Here is a 6,582-nt window from a genome sequence, read left to right on the forward strand (position 1 = left end):
GATCTTATTTACATGAGCGAAGGAGAAGTCGTAAACCACCTTTTTTTTTTAATTCCTTTTATTATTCTGGTAACTAATTTCCACTTATGAAATGGCCATCAAATAAAAATTTATTTTATATCCACGGATTTAAAGTTCTAACTTTAGTGTCAAGTTCAAGCATTTTAAAATGGTGCAAAGTATTTGCTTCCAAGAACCTGCTTTTCCCTAAGTTCAGAAAAGATTCTTGAAGTGGCCTCACAAGTCACAAGCATTCTTTTTAAATTTGTCCTAATAAACGATGAATCTAAGCTCATTTAATTTAAACTACAAATATACGAAATATTAATTATTCTATAAATTAATTAACTTAAGTGCCTCCAGTAAATAAATTATTTTTCACTCATTTCATTTTACTTTGATGTGATTTAAAGATTTTATTTTGCATACGGATAAAGATGTAACCCATCATCACCAACAACGCCTATGGATTGGGTTAAAAAGGAAAATAAGGTTAATGCTACCCGGTTACGTATACATTTTACTATAGAGTGTTATCCAACTGTGATAACTGAAAAGGTCATCACTTGTTTTAGAAATAAATTTTGTATTTCGAGATCTTAAAAACCCCGTTCTGTCTCATCTCGATTTGTGTGCACAGTCCGGGTGCGTAGCCGGAAAGCCATTATGTGAAAATTTGTGAAAAATTATAAAAATTGCCTTTAAAATGAATTTAAGTTGACTTCGGTCAACATTTTGGGTAAACGGACCCGGACCCGGATCCGTGATTTGACAGTCCCGAAGGGTCCGTAGGAAAATATGGGACTTGGGCGTATGCCCGGAATCGAATTCCGCGGTCCCAAGCCCGAGAAATGAATTTTTAAATAAATTTATTTTCTCGAATATATATGAGTTTTTAGAAATAAAAAATGTTTGGAAGTTGATGGTATCGGGCCTGTATTTTGGTTCCGGAGCCCGGTACAGGTCTTATATGTGATTTAAGTTGAGTTTGTAAAATTTGGTAAGGAACGGAGGTCATATGACGTGATTCGGAACCTTAGTGGTAAAAATTGAAACTTTGAAAGTTCTAGAGATTTTCTTTGATTTTGGTGCTAAATTCATAGTTGTTGATGTTATTTTGGTGGTTTGATTACACGGGCAAGTTCGTATGATGTTTTTGGGTTAGTGTGCATGTTTGCTTTGGAGCCCCAAGGGCTCGGGTGAGTTTTGATAGGCCACAGAGTATTTTGAACTTAGAAAGTTGCAGGGTTTTAGCTGGTGTGTGTTGCAGGTCTGCAGGCTTCGCAATTGCGAGTTCGCATTTGCGAGAGACCCATCACAATTGTGATGATGGGCTGGGGAAGGAACCCTCGCATTTGCGAGGCTTATGTCGCAAATGCGACTTCAACATTTGTTCGCAAATGCGAACATTTGTTCACAAATGCGAAGACAACAGGATTGGCCTACCTTCGCATTTGCGAAGCCTGGGCCGCATTTGCGAGTTCGTATTTGCAAACCTGACTTCGCAAATGCGATATCTGCACTTGTGCAAATTATAACTTAGTCGAAAATCTTTCATTTTTCAAACCCTTTTCAAAACCAAAACACTCTTGGGCGATTTTTCAAGGACAAGTACTCTTCCAAATCGATTGTAAGTCATTTCTAACTTGTTTTTATTAATCTTTAACATCTTTTCTCATGATTTCAACTCAAAATCAAATGTTTTCATGGAAAAATTGGGTGCTTTGGGTAGAACCTAGGTTTTTCAAATTTTGGGGATTTGGACCTCGATTTGAGGTCTGATTTCAAAATAAATTGTATATTTGGGTTCGTGGGGGAATGGGTAATCGAGTTTTGGTTCGAACCTCGGGTTTTGACCATGTGGGATGCGGGCGATTTTTGACTTTTTGGAAAAAACTTTAGAAAACCTATTTTCAGGCATTGAAATTGATTCATTTAGCATTTATTGATATAATTAAGTAACTTGTGTCTAGACACGAGCGAATTGGTGGTGGAATCAAGAGGTAAAGCGATAGTTGAGGCTTGAATTGTGTTCGTGTCATCGAGGTAAGTATTTGGTCTAACCTTAGCTTGAGGGATTAGGAGTTGTGTCTTATTTGCTATGTGCTAATTGTGGAGTACAACGTATAGACATGGTGATGAGTATCTATACGTCGGTGTCAAGCATGACCGTGAGTCTTGTATTGTAATTTTATGACTCCGTTGTGGTGTATTCGTGCTTCATATGAGAATTATATTATTATTCCCTTGCCGGGATGTTGTTGTAATATTAATGTTCCCTTGCCTGGATGTTGTGATTATATTATTGTTCCCTTGTCGGGATGTTGTTGTTATATTATTGTTCCCTTGCCGGTATGTTGTTGTTATATTATTGTTCCCTTGTCGGGATTCTTTTATGATTGTTGTTGATAAATAAAATGGGAGCGGGTTGCACGCCTGCAACGGTAATACATGAAATGGGAGCGAGTTGCACGTCTGCAACGGTAATACATGAAATGGGAGCGGGTTGCACGCCTGTAACAGCAATATGTGACATGGGAGCGGGTTGCACGCCTGCAATAGTAATATATGAAATGGGAGTGGGCTACACGCCTGCAATGGTACTACATGAAATGGGATCGGGTTGCACGCCTGCAACAGTATTACATGTGTACTTGTTTCCTTATTTCCTTATCTCTTGTTGGTAATTGATTTATGACGTTCCTTACATTTTTCTACTGTTATTCTGTTGTTATCTGTTACTCCCCGCAGCATGTTTCCCCCGCCCAACTTTAGCTGTAATTATCTGGTTTTATTTCCACTGTATATGATTTAACTGCACCGGTTTATTTGGTAGTCTGGTCCTAGCCTCGTCACTACTTCGCCGAGGTTAGGCTAGGCACTTACCAGCACATGGGGTCGGTTGTTCTTATACTACACTCTTCACTGTGTGCAGATGCTAATACCGGAGCCTTTGAACCGCAGTGAGAGTGCTGTCTTCAGTCCATTCAGGTGACTCGAGGTAGTCCTGCAGGCGTCTGCGGGCCTTGGCGTCTCCTCCTATCTTTTCTCTTTCTGTTTTTACTTATTCAGAGATAGACTTATGTATTTCATTCAGACCTTATTGTAGTATTCTTAGATAGTCCGTGACTTGTGACACCAAATTCTAGGTAGTATTGTACTTCAAATTAGGTAGCAGTGTTTGGTTGAATTATTAAGTTTTTGTCTTCCGCATTTCCGTTTATTTAATTTATTCCGTTTTTAATCACTTATTATTTTAAATTATTGAATATGTTTAATAAAAAGAGTAATAATTTTATAATATTCAGCTTGCCTAGCTTCTACGAGTAGGCGCCATCACGACTCCCGAGGGTGGAAAATTCGGGTCGTGACAAGTTGGTATCAGAGATCTAGGTTACATAGGTCTTGCAATTCACGGACAAGCTTAGTAGAGTCTGAGGGAATGGTACGGAGACATCAGTATTTATCCCTTAGAGGCTACAGAGTTAGGAAAAACTTCATATCTATTCTTTCCTGTCGTGCGATTTAGTTTCCCAATGCTAATTGAATTTCTACTCTATTCTTTCGCAGATGGCGAGAACATGCGCTTCCTCATCCACCGATCAGCAGCCCGAGCCCCTAGCAGCAGCTCCCACAAGGGGCAGAGGGCGATGACAAGGCCGTGCTAGAGGCCGAGGTAGGAGCAGAGCTCAGCCCAGAGCAGCAACACTGGCGATGGAGCCTCAAGTTCAGTTTGATGATGAGGTTCCAGCTCAGGCAGTTCCGGTGGGCCCAACTCAGGTCCCAGAGGGGTTCATTGCTACCCCAGTACTCCAGGATGCGCTAGTCCGTCTAGTGGGCCTTATGGAGAGTATTACCCGGGCAGGCTTGCTTCCTATAGTACCAGCCGTATCTCAGGCTGGAGAAGGAGCCCAGACTCCTGCTACTCGCACTCCAGAGCAGGTGGCTCCCTAGTTTCAGACTCCAGCAGCTCAGCCAGTTAGAGCAGTTGAGCCGAGTGTGGTGGCTCAGACCTGTGATAGAGCAGTTATGTCTGCCGATGCCTTATGGAGATTGGACAGGTTTACCAAGCTCTTCACTATCACTTTTAGCGATGCATCTTCTGAGGATCCCCAGGATTATTTGGATAGCTGTCATGAGGTTTTCAGGAACATGGGGATAGTGGAGACTAATGGGATCGACTTTGCTACCTTTTGCTTATCTGGATCCGCCAAGACTTGGTGGAGGGATTATTATTTGGCTAGGCCAGTTGGGTCACCAGCTTTGACTTGGGATCAGTTTTCTAGGCTATTTTTGGAGAAGTTTCTTCCTGTCACACAGAGGGAGATCTATCAGAGGCAGTTTGAGCGTATTCAACAGGTTTCTATGACTGCTACTCAGTACGAGACCAGGTTTATTGATTTGGTCCATCACGCTCTTCTTATACTTCCTACTTAGAGAGAGAGAGATAGAGATAGAGAGTGAAGAGGTTCATTGAGGGACTCATTCAGCCTATTCGACTTCAGATGGCTAAGGAGACGGGAAATGAGATTTCTTTTCATGAGGCGGCTAATGTGGCCAGGAGAGTTGAGATGGTTCTTTTTCATGGAGGTGGTCAAGGGTCTGACAAGAGGCCTCGTCATTCAGGCAGATTCAGTGGCGCTTCGTCTGGAGGCAGGGATTCGTATGGTAGAGGCCATCCTCCTAGGCCTTTTCAGTTAGCACTTCAGGTTTCTCACAGTGCTTCAGGTGGCCGTGGTTCTCACATATAGTATTCTGATCAGCAGTCCTACAGTGCATCACCAGCTCCTATCAATGCACCGCCGTTTCAGAGTTTTCAGGGTCGTCATCCCCAACAGCCGAGGGCTTGTTTTACTTGTGGTGACACAAGGCACATTTCTAGATATTGCCCTCGAGCACCGAGCAGTTCTCAGCACTAGGGTTCCCGTGCCATGGTTCAGGCACCGAGTGTTCCACCGGCCACCCAGCCAACTAGAGTTGGTGGTAGAGGTGCTAGAGGTGGAGGTAGATGTATTAGAGGTATAGCTCAGGCCGCTAGAGGTGGAGGCTAGCCAACAGCAGGCCATCCTAGAGATGTAGTTCAGAGTGGTGGGCCCCAGCCCCGATGTAATGCTCTTCCAGCCAGACCTGAGGCTGAGGCTTCCGATGCAGTTATCACAGGTACTGTTTTGGTTTGTAGTAGAGATGCTTCAGTTCTATTTGATCCATGATCTACGTACTCCTATGTGTCATCTTATTTTGCACCATATCTAGTCATGTCTAGTGATTCTTTGAGTGCTCCTATATATGTGTCTACACCGGTGGGTGATTCTATTGTGGTAGATCGTGTCCATCGTTCATGTATAGTTGTGATTGGGGGTCTTGAGGCTCATGTAGATTTGTTACTTCTAGACATGGTTGATTCTGATGTCATATTGGGGATGGACTGATTATCACCTTACCACGCGATCTTGGACTGTTATGCCAAGACTATGACCTTAGCCTTGCCAGGTTTACCTCGTTTAGAATGGAGAGGGACTCCTGGTCATTGTACCTGTAGTGTTATTTCATACATGAAGGCTCGGCGTATGGTCGAGAAGGGGTGTTTGGCTTATTTGGCATATGTTCGTGATTCTAGTGCCGAGGTTCCTTCAATTGATTCTGTGCCTGTTGTTCGTGAGTTTCCTGAGGTATTTCCTTTAGACCTGCCGTGTATGCCACCCGACATGGATATTGACTTCTACATTGATTTGGCTCCGGGCACTCAGCCCATTTCTATTCCGCCGTATCATATGGCTCCGCCTGAGTTGAAAGAGTTGAAGTAGCAGTTGCAAGACTTGCTTGAAAAAGGTTTCATTAGACCTAGTGTCTTGGGGGCGTGCCAGTGTTGTTTGTTAAGATGAAGGATGGATCGATGTGAATGTGTATAGATTACCAGCAGTTGAACAAGGTTACAATCAAGAATAAGTATCCATTGCCGAGGATTGATGATTTATTTGATCAGCTTCAGGGTGCCAAGGTATTTTTGAAGATTGACTTGAGATCTGGCTACCATCAATTGAGGATTAGGGCATCTGATGTCCCTAAGACAGCTTTCTGCACATGGTACGGGTATTATGAATTCTTGGTGATGTCATTCGGGTTGACAAATGCCCCAGTAACTTTTATGGATTTGATGAACCGAGCATTCAGGCCTTACTTGGATTCGTTCGTGATAGTCTTCATTGATAATATTTTGATCTATTCCCGCAGTCGGGAGGAGCATGAGCAGCATCTGAGAGTGGTCCTCCAGACTTTGAGAGACAATCAGTTGTATGCCATGTTTTTGAAGTGTGAGTTCTGGTTGAGTTCAGTTGCATTCTTGGGTCACGTTGTATCAGCAGAGGGTATTTAGGTAGATCCGAAGAAGATAGAGGCAGTTAAGAACTGGCCTAGACCAATATCAGTTTTAGAGATCCGGAGTTTCTTTTGTTTGGCAGGCTATTATCGTCAATTTGTGGAGGGGTTTTCATCTATTGCAGTCCCTATGACCAAGTTGACCCAGAAGGGTGCCCATTTTAGGTGGTCGGACGAGTGTGAGGCGAGCTTTCAAAAGTTCAAGAT

This window comes from Nicotiana sylvestris, chromosome 2 (genome assembly GCF_000393655.2).
Source record: "Nicotiana sylvestris chromosome 2, ASM39365v2, whole genome shotgun sequence".
NCBI classification, from domain to species: Eukaryota; Viridiplantae; Streptophyta; class Magnoliopsida; order Solanales; family Solanaceae; genus Nicotiana; species Nicotiana sylvestris.